General features: G+C 36.4%; 1 non-coding gene across 1 annotated transcript; it reads right to left on the bottom strand.

Annotated features, from left to right (window-relative positions):
- Positions 1 to 3,076: 3,076 nt before the first annotated feature.
- LOC133031641 (small nucleolar RNA R71) lies at positions 3,077 to 3,183 on the bottom strand. Its single transcript, XR_009684742.1, has one exon. It is a non-coding gene; the product is annotated as a small nucleolar RNA R71 (small nucleolar RNA).
- Positions 3,184 to 14,134: the final 10,951 nt, after the last annotated feature.

Below are 14,134 nucleotides of genomic sequence, written 5' to 3'. Positions count from 1 at the left end.
TAATACTTTTCTAATATTAATTTTATAACTCTACTCACGTCAATACTACTATAAGCATGAATTAGATCGTTTTCTTTTCAAGTATAGAATATCATCGGTAATTGTTTCTTATTATTTTATTTTGTTATCTAATTATTTCGACGTGGCTTTGAGCTAGTCCAGCGAGAATGAAAATGACATTAAAATTGTACGAATTTATTTGTACATGCTTATATCAGTTGAATGACCTAGTCAAAGTATTCTCTTTTGTCATGAAAGTATTTCAAAAGTTGTAAAGTTAAACTAATAAGTTAAAAAGATTTAATTAAAAACTGAAATAAAATTAAAAATAAAAAATAAAGAAGAAAAAAAGAGAGTGAAATGATGGATTGATTGATAGAAGTCAATCCTAGACCTAAGCAACAATATATAAGAAACTAGCTTTACAATTAAAAATTAAAAATAAAAAGAAAAGAAGAATTGTTATGGAAAAAAAATTAAAAATTAAAAACTGAAAATAAAATTAAAAATTAAAAATTAAAAACTAAAATAAAATTAAAAATAAAAAAATTAAAAAGTGAAATAAAATTAAAAATAAAAAGAAAAGAAGAAAAAAAGAGAGTGAAATGATGGATTGATTGATAGAAAATGAAAAAAGAGAGGGAAGAGAGTAGGATTTGATTGATGATGGATGAAATGATGACTAAGTGGTATATGTGTAATAAAACAAACTTTGTAAGTAAAAAAGTAGGTATAAGCGTGTATGAGTAATTTTGTAATAACTTGTGTAAAATAGATTTTTCATGTAAAAATTTCAAAAAAAAAAAAAATATTTTAATTTTTTTAATTTTTTTTAATATTTATTTATAATTATTTTTTAAAAGTAATATTACGTGGACCACTAAAAATTTGCCACGTGTACAAGTGTGTACACGTGGCCAGTCCACCATAGCACTTAACGGTGATTTTTGGACGGAGGTGTGCAGAGCAAAACGGAATCAGGGTTTAGGTAGTTTAGCCGCCAAAAATTCGGTTTTTGTGGTTAAGTGTTACAAACCGTAAAGTTCAGGTGGTTTAGCCGCCAATATCCCAAAATAAAATGATACATGATATTTTGTACGTTGTTAGGCTATTTTTAGCCTATGTTTTGGATCCAATTTATGTGCGTTTTTAGCTGTGTTGGGACGGAATTACGCTTGTTTTCTATGTTTTCAGGTTCTTTGGAATAAAAGAGATCTCGGGTGCAGAAATTCGTTAAAAGACGTGCTGAGCCGAAGAAAACTCAATTTTTGAGCAATTGTGCATATCTGGCCGCGGCTAAACACAACTTGGCCGCGGCTAGATCTCGGAAACTCAGAAGGCTTCAGTCGCCGCGGCGATGAAGAGGCTCGCCGCGGCGAGTTACGAGATACAGAGAGCACCCAAATTTGGCGATTTCTAGCCGCGGCGAGAGGAAGCTTGGCCGCGGCGAGATCCCGTACGGACCAGGGGCATTTTCGTCCATCGAACCCTAAATTTCAATTATAAATAGAAAACTGCGATTGGAAGTCAGGGAGAGCGATTTGGAACCCAAAAACACAGCTGAGAGCGGCAGGAAGAGCATAGAGATTCAAGTGAAGATCCAGAATTCATCCACCAACAGTTCTTTTCTTTATTCCTCTTAATTTATTTATGTTGAATATTGCTATAGGAATGGTTATGGATTTGTTTCTGAACTAAATTTCCCATTTAGGGAGGATGATGATTGTTGTTTAATGTTTTGCCTAGTTAATGTTTAATTACCATTCCTCAATTCTTGTGTGTGAAATTATCTTAGTTTGTTCTTAATTTCATGTTTAAGATTGATCACCTTGTGCATGCTCTATGATCTCAATTCAAAATCTGAAAAGTGAGAATTGAGAATGCTAAAATTAAGATAATCAATGTTCTATGTGAAACGAAAGTATTTGCATGACTTATGTGACGAGTAGATTATTGCTTAATGCTGATTTCATGTTAGTTTAGTTAAGGAATTAATTAGATAACATGTGATTTAGAATCTAGAAGATCTGAAAGGAGCTAGGTTATTTCATAATCTGTCATTCACTGCAAGAATAGGATAGTAATTAATCATTAACGATTTGGGTAAACAACAACAGGATTCTCCTCCCTATTGTCTCATCTTGCTCAACTTTAAATTGTGTTATTAAGTTTTCTGAATTTCTTTCATATTTCACTGTTTTTAAATCATAATTGCTTTCGATTTACCGAATAGAATCATAAGTATAATTTAGTGGTACTTAATCCAATTCCCTGTGGGATCGACCTCACCTGTGTGAGATTTACTACTTGATTGCGTATACTTGCGTAGTGTTTAAAATTATAGCAACAAGTTTTTGGCGCCGTTGCCGGGGAATTGTCTAAGATTAATATTACATAAAATTATACTAACTTCTACTTTGGTATTTTTTTTTTTCTTGCTGATTTTTCTAACCTTTTTCTTGCAATATTTTCTTGATTTATTTCAGGAATCCTAAGTGCATGCGCCGTCAAGGACAAACAGTCATATTACCAGTTGATCCTGAAATTGAGAAAACTTGCAGGAGGAATCGAAAGAACAAGAGGCAAGAAAGAGTTTCAAAGAATCGCCGAAACATCGTAGATCATGGCTGCGAATGTGAACAATAATGCTGGAAACAATGGGGGTAATAACGGTAATAATGGAGGTGCCGTGGAAGATCAAGCTAATGGCCGTAGCTTGAGAGATTACATTCTCCCTACTCTGACGGGAGTGCAGTCATGTATCAGGCCACCGGCAGTGGATGCAAACAATTTCGAGATTAAGCCTGCCATCCTTCAAATGGTGCAGTCTTCAGTTCAGTTTGGTGGTCTCCCTTCTGAAGATCCTAATTTGCATCTCTCTAACTTCATGGAACTTTGTGAAACTTTTAAAGTTAATGGAGTTAGCGATGATGCCATTCGACTGAGGTTGTTTCCATTCTCGCTCAGAGAACGAGCCAAGAGTTGGTTGAATTCTTTGCCACCTAATTCTATTGCTACATGGAATGATCTGGCAACAAAATTCTTGTCAAAGTTCTTTCCTCCAGCTAAGTCTGCAAAGCTAAGAGGAGAGATCAATAATTTCTGCCAACAAGATAATGAATGTCTCCATGAGGCTTGGGAGAGGTTTAAAGATCTGATCAGGAGGTGTCCTCATCATGGTATAGAGAAGTGGATGCTGGTTCACAACTTTTATAACGGGCTGGTTGGTAATACTAGAACTTTAATAGATGCAGCAGCGGGCGGAGCTTTTATGAGAAAAAGTGCTAATGAAGCGTATGATCTATTGGAGGAGATGGCTCTAAACAATCAGCAGTGGCCAACTGAAAGGAGTCAATCTAAGAAGATAGCTGGTGTGTTAGAAGTTGATGCCATCACAAAGTTAACAGCTCAGGTTGTGTAACGTCCCCGCTTCAAGCCTCCATTGGGTCCTTACACCCACGGAATGAATGGCTCTTATACACGAGTACGCCACTCTGGCTGCTTCCTGGATTGATGACTGGCCCTACAGACCAACACGAGTGTTTCCAGCGTGCTTTGTCCTCACTCACACGCTTCCTGAGAAAACTTCCCAGGAGGTCACCCATCCTTGAAATTACTCCAAGCTAAGCACGCTTAACTATGGAGTTCTTTCGTGATGGGCTACCGAAAAACAAGATGCACCTTGTTGACATAGGTAGTACCAATCAATCCATTTAAGCCCTCTTCAACTGTGTAGTCCCATACCTACACAGTCTCAGAATCATCCCACTTGACCTTCCCCAGGCGATGTGGGATTGCACAGCTTACCCGGTATTTCCCCTTATGGATCACGGGACTACTGACTGTCACAATCACCCCCCCTTACGGGGTCCGACGTCCTCGTCGACCACACTTCCGGCTGGGTCAAGGCTCTGATACCATTTGTAACGTCCCCGCTTCAAGCCTCCATTGGGTCCTTACACCCACGGAATGAATGGCTCTTATACACGAGTACGCCACTCTGGCTGCTTCCTGGATTGATGACTGGCCCTACAGACCAACACGAGTGTTTCCAGCGTGCTTTGTCCTCACTCACACGCTTCCTGAGAAAACTTCCCAGGAGGTCACCCATAAGGGGAAATACCGGGTAAGCTGTGCAATCCCACATCGCCTGGGGAAGGTCAAGTGGGATGATTCTGAGACTGTGTAGGTATGGGACTACACAGTTGAAGAGGGCTTAAATGGATTGATTGGTACTACCTATGTCAACAAGGTGCATCTTGTTTTTCGGTAGCCCATCACGAAAGAACTCCATAGTTAAGCGTGCTTAGCTTGGAGTAATTTCAAGGATGGGTGACCTCCTGGGAAGTTTTCTCAGGAAGCGTGTGAGTGAGGACAAAGCACGCTGGAAACACTCGTGTTGGTCTGTAGGGCCAGTCATCAATCCAGGAAGCAGCCAGAGTGGCGTACTCGTGTATAAGAGCCATTCATTCCGTGGGTGTAAGGACCCAATGGAGGCTTGAAGCGGGGACGTTACAGGTTGAGGCATTGACTAAAATCATTGCAGGGCAAGCTAAGCAAGCCCAAATTGTTTGTGAGTTATGTGGAGGAAGTCATCACTTTTCGGAGTGTCAAGCAGATGTGGATGATTTGCCAATGGATGAAGCTAAAGCCATTGGGAATTTTTCACAGAACAACAACAACAACAATTATGGGTTCAACCAGAATAACAACCGAAGAAATAGTGGGTTCTATCAACAAAGAAATCAGAACCAACAGTTTAATCGAAGAACAAGCCTCGGTGGAAGTTCTAGTTTGCGTACGTATTTACCGCTCCAATTCATGACCGAAACTAGATCTTCAATTAAAGACCTTCGTACTCGTATGGGCCAGCTAGCAACTCAGGTAGCAACCCGCCCTCAAGGGAATTTGCCTAGCACAACTGAAGTTAATCCCAAAGAAAATTGCAAGGCAATTACCCTGAGGAGCGGTAAGAAGTATGATGGGCCCGAGTTACCACAACCAATTGAGGAAGACGAAGAAATAAATGCTCAACCAGTGCAAACACCAACACCAACAGCAGAGAAGGCTGCGACGGCCCAAGGAAGACCACCACAGTCTCCACCAATTAGTATTGATCATCATGTAAAAATACCCTATCCTCAGAGGCTTAGAAAGTCAAGCTTAGACAAGCAGTTCACCAAGTTTCTAGAAGTCTTCAAAAGACTTCACATTAACATTCCTTTTGCTGAAGCTCTAGAGCAGATGCCAAGTTATGTGAAGTTTATGAAGGAAATTTTGTCAAAGAAGAGGAAGATGGAAGACTATGAGACAGTGGCTCTAACTGAAGAGTGTAGCGCTATTCTACAGAAGAAACTCCCTCCAAAACTCAGAGATCCAGGGAGTTTCACTATTCCTTGTACTATTGGTAAAATTGAAGGAATAAATGCACTATGTGATTTGGGAGCCAGTATAAACTTAATGCCTTTGTCGTTGTTTAAAAGATTGCGGCCTAGGTGAAGCAAAGCCAACTACTGTAACTCTTCAATTGGCAGATCGATCGCTAGCTCACCCTAGAGGAGTCATTGAGGATGTGTTAGTAAAGGTGGACAAGTTCATCTTTCCAGCTGATTTCATTGTTCTAGATATGGAAGAAGATAGTAATGTTCCTATCATCCTGGGTAGACCTTTCTTGGCAACAGGGAAAGCACTAATTGATGTTCAGAAAGGAGAGTTAAAGCTAAGGGTACAAGGAGATGAAGTTGTATTTAATGTGCTCAAAGCAATGACCTATCCTACGGCTAGTGACAACTGTTTTGCAATTGATGTGGTGGACCAGTTAATGGAGACAAAGACACATGCTGAAGATCCTCTTAATCTGAGTTTGGTACAAGAAGAGGTGGTGGAACAAGACGGTAAGGAAGCTTATGAGTATGCTTTGTGGCTCGATTCTTATGGACCGCTGAATAGAAAATATTATGAAGAGTTAGGAGTCATACCAACAAAGCCTACCCCATCTACTGAAAAGCCTCCTCAACTAGAGTTAAAAGTCCTACCAGAGCATCTCAGGTATGAATATTTGGGAGAAAATAAGACACTTCCTGTTATTGTGGCTTCTTCCCTATCTTCTGTAGAGACAGATAAGCTATTACGGGTTCTAAGGAAGCATTCAAAAGCCATTGGATGGACTTTAGCAGATATTAAAGGGATCATCCCTTCAACTGTAATGCATAGAATCTTAATGGAGGAAGGAGTGAAGCCAACCATTGATGCACAACGTAGATAAAATCCACCAATGAAGGAGGTTGTCAGAAAAGAAGTCTTGAAGTGGTTAGATGCCGGGGTAGCTTAGCCTATTTCAGACAGTAAATGGGTGAGCCCAGTCCAAGTTGTTCCAAAGAAAGGAAGGATGCTCCCCAACAAGCATTTTTCTGATGCTCAAATGGACAGAATTAAATGGGTTTACGGCATTATGAAAGGGTATAATTTGAATGTGGGGGATATTGTTCGAGTGACCTTTGACATTATGGTTGAGGGATCTTCCGGTGGAGGACTTGGGTTGGCTGGAATAATTACTGATCTATGTGAGAAACATGGGGTACCACAGTACTCATATGATACAAAGGCACCGCCACAGCGCCCTATTAACTTGGCGACTGTTCTTCGCTTCAAACCTCCTCATCCTCATGGTCAACCGCCAGTTCAAGGAGGTCCTCCGGCAAGAGAAGAAGAGGAACGTGAGGACATTGAACCACCACGTCTTGTCGGGCCTCTTGACCCTGCCATGCAGTACACTCACGATCAGCTGAATTATCTGATTCAGCAAAACATGCATATGCAAAATTACATGGCCCAGAGGAGTATCTTCGATGAGCAGCAGGTGGCTCAATTGAATACACTTGTCACGAGGATGAATATCGGTGTGGGAGAACCGAACTATTTTGCCATGCCACCCCGTTTCAACCCTTATGACCAGCCACCGCCGCCAAACCCCTTCTAAGGGGCTCAGGTAAGTTTCTCTCACCCTGGTTTATTTTCACACATTGGGGACAATGTGCATTTTAGTTTGGGGGGGGGAACTTAATTTATTTTTCGCGTTTATTTGTTTTAGTTTAGTTTGTTTTAGTTTTTTTAGTCTTTCGTGATAGTTAAATTGAAAGATGGATTGAATTGTTGTTATTCACTTGTGCAATGGATTAAAACATAACTGTGTGCTTGACTTGCAACTGTTTGAATTAAATTGGATGTGTGCTAGGAAGTGATTCATGTAGATTTAAAACATTTGCTATTTTCACATATCACCTCTGTTCTATTTGGTTTGTGGAATGATTGATTGAACATGGAATAGAATTTGTTTGACATACTCTCTTGAAGCGAAATCCTTGATGATTTTTGTTTGGAAAGTGATTTAGGCAAGTTTTCTTTGGAACGATTGAGCCTTTCAAGCCTGCCTATGAATTTTTACCATAGTATACCCAAAGTTGAGCCTTAGCCTGTTTAAAAAATTTTTCACCACTTAACTGAGCGTTATCTTGAACTTTTTTTTTTTTTCACCCTGAACATACCTTATTATGCCATGAGCCTTGAAGCAAGTTTGGGGGGGATAAGTGCTGTAAGTGAAAAAAAAAAAAAACAAAACAAAATAAAGTGTAGGAATGAGAGATTGAAAGAGAAAAAAAGAATAATATTGTGTGTGGTGCCTATGAAAAAAAAAAAGAAGAAAAAAATGTGTCTTCTTGAAAAAAGTTAAGAAAATTATGAGGTACACACATAAGAAAAATTGCAATCTCTTATTTCTGTTTTTGGGATATATGGAAAGAAAGCAAAATCAATGTCTAGGCTTGCTTGGTTAATAGTGCTTATGGTATAGTAAAGCCTAAATGACTTCTCACCTACCCATGTACCTAAGCCATGTGATGTTAACCGAAAAAGACCTATTGATTCCAAATAGAAATTTGTCAACATTAGTGGAGAGAGGTATGTCATTCAAACTTATTGATCATGTGTTAGTGGAATGTTGGAAAGTTAGAACAGTTGTGATATTGATGGAAATTGCGATGCTTTATGTTTGTATGAATTACTTACTTGTAAATTGCACATTCAACTTAGTTCTTAGAGTTGGCAAGTTGAAATTCTGGTTATTGATGGATTGAAGTTGTGCAGGTGGTGGTAACAATTAAATTGTTGGAAAGTTTAGCTATCATTGTCAGTTTGTTTTTAGTTTAGTCTTAGTTTACTCGGGGACGAGTAAAGAGTCAGTTTGGGGGAGTTTGTTAGGCTATTTTTAGCCTATGTTTTGGATCCAATTTATGTGCGTTTTTAGCTGTGTTGGGACGGAATTACGCTTGTTTTCTATGTTTTCAGGTTCTTTGGAATAAAAGAGATCTCGGGTGCAGAAATTCGTTAAAAGACGTGCTGAGCCGAAGAAAACTCAATTTTTGAGCAATTGTGCATATCTGGCCGCGGCTAAACACAACTTGGCCGCGGCTAGATCTCGGAAACTCAGAAGGCTTCAGTCGCCGCGGCGATGAAGAGGCTCGCCGCGGCGAGTTACGAGATACAGAGAGCACCCAAATTTGGCGATTTCTAGCCGCGGCGAGAGGAAGCTTGGCCGCGGCGAGATCCCGTACGGACCAGGGGCATTTTCGTCCATCGAACCCTAAATTTCAATTATAAATAGAAAACTGCGATTGGAAGTCTGGGAGAGCGATTTGGAACCCTAAAACACAGCTGAGAGCGGCAGGAAGAGCATAGAGATTCAAGTGAAGATCCAGAATTCATCCACCAACAGTTCTTTTCTTTATTCCTCTTAATTTATTTATGTTGAATATTGCTATAGGAATGGTTATGGATTTGTTTCTGAACTAAATTTCCCATTTAGGGAGGATGATGATTGTTGTTTAATGTTTTGCCTAGTTAATGTTTAATTACCATTCCTCAATTCTTGTGTGTGAAATTATCTTAGTTTGTTCTTAATTTCATGTTTAAGATTGATCACCTTGTGCATGCTCTATGATCTCAATTCAAAATCTGAAAAGTGAGAATTGAGAATGCTAAAATTAAGATAATCAATGTTCTATGTGAAACGAAAGTATTTGCATGACTTATGTGACGAGTAGATTATTGCTTAATGCTGATTTCATGTTAGTTTAGTTAAGGAATTAATTAGATAACATGTGATTTAGAATCTAGAAGATCTGAAAGGAGCTAGGTTATTTCATAATCTGTCATTCACTGCAAGAATAGGATAGTAATTAATCATTAACGATTTGGGTAAACAACAACAGGATTCTCCTCCCTATTGTCTCATCTTGCTCAACTTTAAATTGTGTTATTAAGTTTTCTGAATTTCTTTCATATTTCACTGTTTTTAAATCATAATTGCTTTCGATTTACCGAATAGAATCATAAGTATAATTTAGTGGTACTTAATCCAATTCCCTGTGGGATCGACCTCACCTGTGTGAGATTTACTACTTGATTGCGTATACTTGCGTAGTGTTTAAAATTATAGCAACATACGTAGTATCAACAATCCTTATAAATTACTACTAGTACACGACGCTACGCTCAGAGATAAGATTCATCAGTCAAATTTTAACAAGTACAAAGTAATTGACTTAAACAAAACATAGACATACTCTAATGATTTTGCCGCAAGCTTAATGTGCTCCTATTTTGCTAAATGATTCTCCTTAAGACACCAAAGTTCGAACTCCTTTCAAATTACTTATTGAATATTTGCTTCTTCCCGATGTAAGACTTGTAGATATCTTCTCACGAAGGTAGCGATACTTGCTTCCTCCCGATACAAGACTTGTAAAAATCTTCTCTCGAAGCTTCGAAATATTCTCCCGAAGATAGCAGTGCTTGCTTTTTCCTGAAGTAAGACTTGTAGAAATATTCTCCCGAAGATAGCGGCGCTTGCTTTCTCCCGAAGCAAGACTTGGATGAACCTTCTCCTGAAGGTTGTTCTTTATGTTCTTCACTTCGAAAGTTACTTCACATAAAAGTAATTACAAAGACACACAAACTCACTAAGGAGTAGCAGAACAACTATCTATTACAACAAAAAATACTCTCTTCTAAAAATATATGAAATTAAGAAGTACAAGAGTTTTAACTTTTGTTGCTGATTTATGTGGTATTTATAGGGATAGATGACACTTGAAATCGAACCTCAAATATTTGAATACAAAGAGAAAATATTAATTAGTTTCTTTACAAAAATTCATTAAATAACAAAATTCTGTTTGAACATATATGAAAAGTTTGTAGACGAAATCATGATCTGTCTAGTCAGCATTATAAATCTAACCAAATTCATCCCTACTAATTTTTCTTCGACATCACAAACTTAGCTGGAGAGATTAATGTAAATCATATCAAAAAAGGAATAAAATAAATCAATTACAGAGAAATACTATATATAGATATAGTATAGTATTTATTACATAATTAAATATTTTATTCTTTTCATATAAAATCACAACAATATATTCTCAATTAATACATTACATATGTGTTGATTTACAAATAAGAAAACAATCCGACAATAAATGAAAAATATTCTTAAAAAAAAAAGTTTCAAACAGAATATTAATTTGTTAAATAGATTTATTGTACCTAGACAAATTTTTAACTGAATATATCCTTTTATAATTAAGAAAACAAAATATACATTAAACATAAAAACCCCATCATGATAATAAGGAAATTCAATATTTATTAAACCAATAAACACAATTTGATTTTGAAAAAAAAAAAAAAAAAAACTTTCACACCGAAAATCTCAACCTTATTTTAAAAACACCACATATAGTTAATTTTATTATCTTTACTAAATATACAAACTAATTATTTATCTGGTTAATAAATTTTTTATTTTTTCTGTCAAATAAATTTATATCATTATTATTTGTTTGTGATGTGGACTACGTGTATCAATATATCAAACTAATAATACAAAAGGAAAAGGATAAGTTGAAAAATACTACTTATTTATATTTATTAATTAAAAATATTCTTATATTATATTTTTTTAAAATATAGTCATTTTTTTAGGGAAATTTGACATTTTATGCTTAAAAATGTGTAATGGTGTTAAATTATACCATCATCCTAAGAATTTGGTAACTATGCCAATCTTTTAATGGTAACCCCAAAATGCCCTCTCCTCAAACCCAAAAAAATCAGCCCCTCCTTTCTCTCTCTTTCCCCCTCGTTTGATCTCTCTCTCTCTCTTCTCGCACTCTCTCTCTTTCACTTTGTCTCTCTTTCTCATTGCTCTCTCTGTTGCCGCCGACTGCCGCCGACTGCCGCCGCCTACCACCTCCACGTCTTGGCCGACTGCCACCTTGAAGATTCTCACCCTCAAAGTCCACCACACTCAACAAAGCAATGGGTAAGTATTTTTCTTAGTAAATAGTGTTGTTTTTTGTTGTATTGTATGGATCTGAACGTTGTTAGTTGTAATTTGTGGCATTTGTGTCCTTAAAATGGAGGTAGAGTTTGTTCCGAACAGTCTGTGTTTTTCTGGGTTTTTACGTGTTTTTGCGATTTTATGCGACTTTGTGCGATTTTGTACGATTTTCATGAGGAACCTGAGGTTAGGGGTGACATGATTAATTTTGGCGACATTGTACGATAGTTATGAGATTAGTGTGCGATTATGATGTTATGCGATTTATGTGCGACATTTGTGCACCATTATGCGATTTTGTCATGTATGTTTAAATCTGCGACCTTATGCGATTTGTGTGCGATTATTGTGCGACATGTTACTCCAGCATATTATAGTTGTATGAGACATTTGTGATAGTTATGTGATTAGTGTGCGATTATGATGTGTAACGCCCCGATTTCCCGAGACGTCACACTAGCTAGTCCGTTTAAAACCATTTAAGATAAAGACAATAAAAGACTTCTTTAATAAAAAAATAACTAAGCATGAGATCTCATTATTTTTAAAACAAAACATTTGTTTATTCATAACTTTAAAATATAAAGCCTTACAAAAACTATTTGAATCATAATCTTAAATGAAATATTTTTAAACCAAAACATCGTGACAATCCCCTAACATGTAATCCACGCCTCGAGCTCGCCACCCTCACTATATAGTTTTGCCTTTACCTGCACACAGAGTACCCGTGAGCTAACGCCCAGTAAGAAGAGCTATGTAGGACATAACCCCCCCCAACCAGATAACATAGTCATAAGTATAACAATATCACAACATCAAATCAATTCATACCATACTTGCATACATATAACAACATGTCATATCACATATTATTCTTACATACAATACAACATCATATCACAGTGTAATCTTAACGCATGCTATACTCACACACATAACACATAGTATCTTATCGCACATTGTCCTCACATACGATAATCTACTCCCACTCATGTTGATCAGACATGAAGTGTAACTTGCCCTGCCTTGTGCTGTTCTCACACTCGGCATCCAATAGGGAAATCCCTTATCACAAGTTGTACTCACCCATGATAGGATAACCTGCAAGTAAACCCATACAAGCAGCCAAAAATATATCCTGCAGTGCTATGCTCACCTATCCTATAAGTGCTATCCTATAAGTGCTATCCTCACACAAACAGTCAAAAGTCTTATCACTATCACACACTAATAACATTAGCATTAAAACAACAATCTACCATAGAATAAAACATGTAAATACAAACCCATAATACAGTTGTATGTTTCAACATACACCCTGTGCACAGATGTCCACTCTTCTTACCTCAGTTGTTAAGAACACCTTCTTGCTACTCCAAGCACCTCAATAAATTTTCTTGTTGAGGACAAGATCCTCAAATTCCACTGCTTAAGACTTGTTATCTCGTCACTACTACCTATAACAACACATGGTTCAAGGCCCTAACATGAAAATTCGTACTCTTACAGTACAGCAGAAAGATCGCTATTTTTGACCAACAAATATACTAATTTAGTGAAAGTTGTCTTCATAAAAATTATAGAAAATTTCATTATCTTTCTAATGATATAAAGATCATTAAAAATGGATTAAAACTGAGGGAGTTATGATTGTTTTACTGAAACTATTTCTGAGAAAGAATATGGAGTAACGAATTACACAACTTAGCAAAAATACAAACTTTTGACATTGAATGGTTCAGAACTAGAAGATAACATCTTCATCAAAGTTTTAGGAAATTAAATTCCCTTTCCAATGATATCAAAATCTTTGAAATTGGAATTATATTCAAAGAGATATCACAATTTTACCAAAACAGTTTTGCAAGAACAAGATTCAAGAAACGAATCACATGATATTGAATAAAACTAACTTTTTGACATAGTATGACTTTGAATTAACAAAAAGTTTCTTCATAAAACTTATGGGAAATCGAATAAGCTTTCCAACGATATAAAAATCTCTAAAAACGGATCAATATCAAGAGAGATATCATCACTTTACTGAAACTTGTTTTTCTGAAAACGAAAAAATATAATAGATCCGAACCCTAGATAACATTTAGCATTATTGAGCAAGAAAATATTTCATACCTCTTCACAACTTTCTATTTGATGTCTCAAGTCCACAAGCCTTGATTATAAATCCAAAACTTTAAGAATGAAGGTAGAAAATAAGAAGAATTGTGGAAGGTTTGAGAGGAGCAAACATGAAGAAGAATGAGCTTTGACTAATTGGTTTGGAGAGGAAAAATAAAACTATGATAGTTTAGGGTTTGATAAAAAGATTATGAGATATCGTATTCTGATAGGTTTAGGTTAACTAAAAATAATAATATATGATAAAATCCTAAAATATTATTAAATCAACAAATATCTAAATTTTAAATTTTAAAAGTAAGCCCTTTATTTCGTAACTGTAGGCTCAGTTTTCACCTAGAAAAATTCCGAATTATGATATAACTATTTCTACAAAATTTATAGATATTTGAATTATCTTTCCAACGCCACTGGAATCACCTCAATCGGAGCTCTAAAACTCTAGATATGATCATTTTAGTAAAACAGTTTTTAATCCTGCGAATTTATCAAAACCTACGAATTTTTGTGACATTAATTCCATTATAATGTTATTTAATGCACTCATACAATAAATTAAACCCACTAAATAATCTATAAAACTCTAATAGA

Source organism: Cannabis sativa, chromosome 9 (assembly GCF_029168945.1).
Source record: "Cannabis sativa cultivar Pink pepper isolate KNU-18-1 chromosome 9, ASM2916894v1, whole genome shotgun sequence".
Lineage (NCBI taxonomy): Eukaryota > Viridiplantae > Streptophyta > Magnoliopsida > Rosales > Cannabaceae > Cannabis > Cannabis sativa.
The sequence above is the reverse complement of the archived record's forward strand: the minus strand, read 5'-3'. Positions and strand labels throughout refer to the sequence as shown.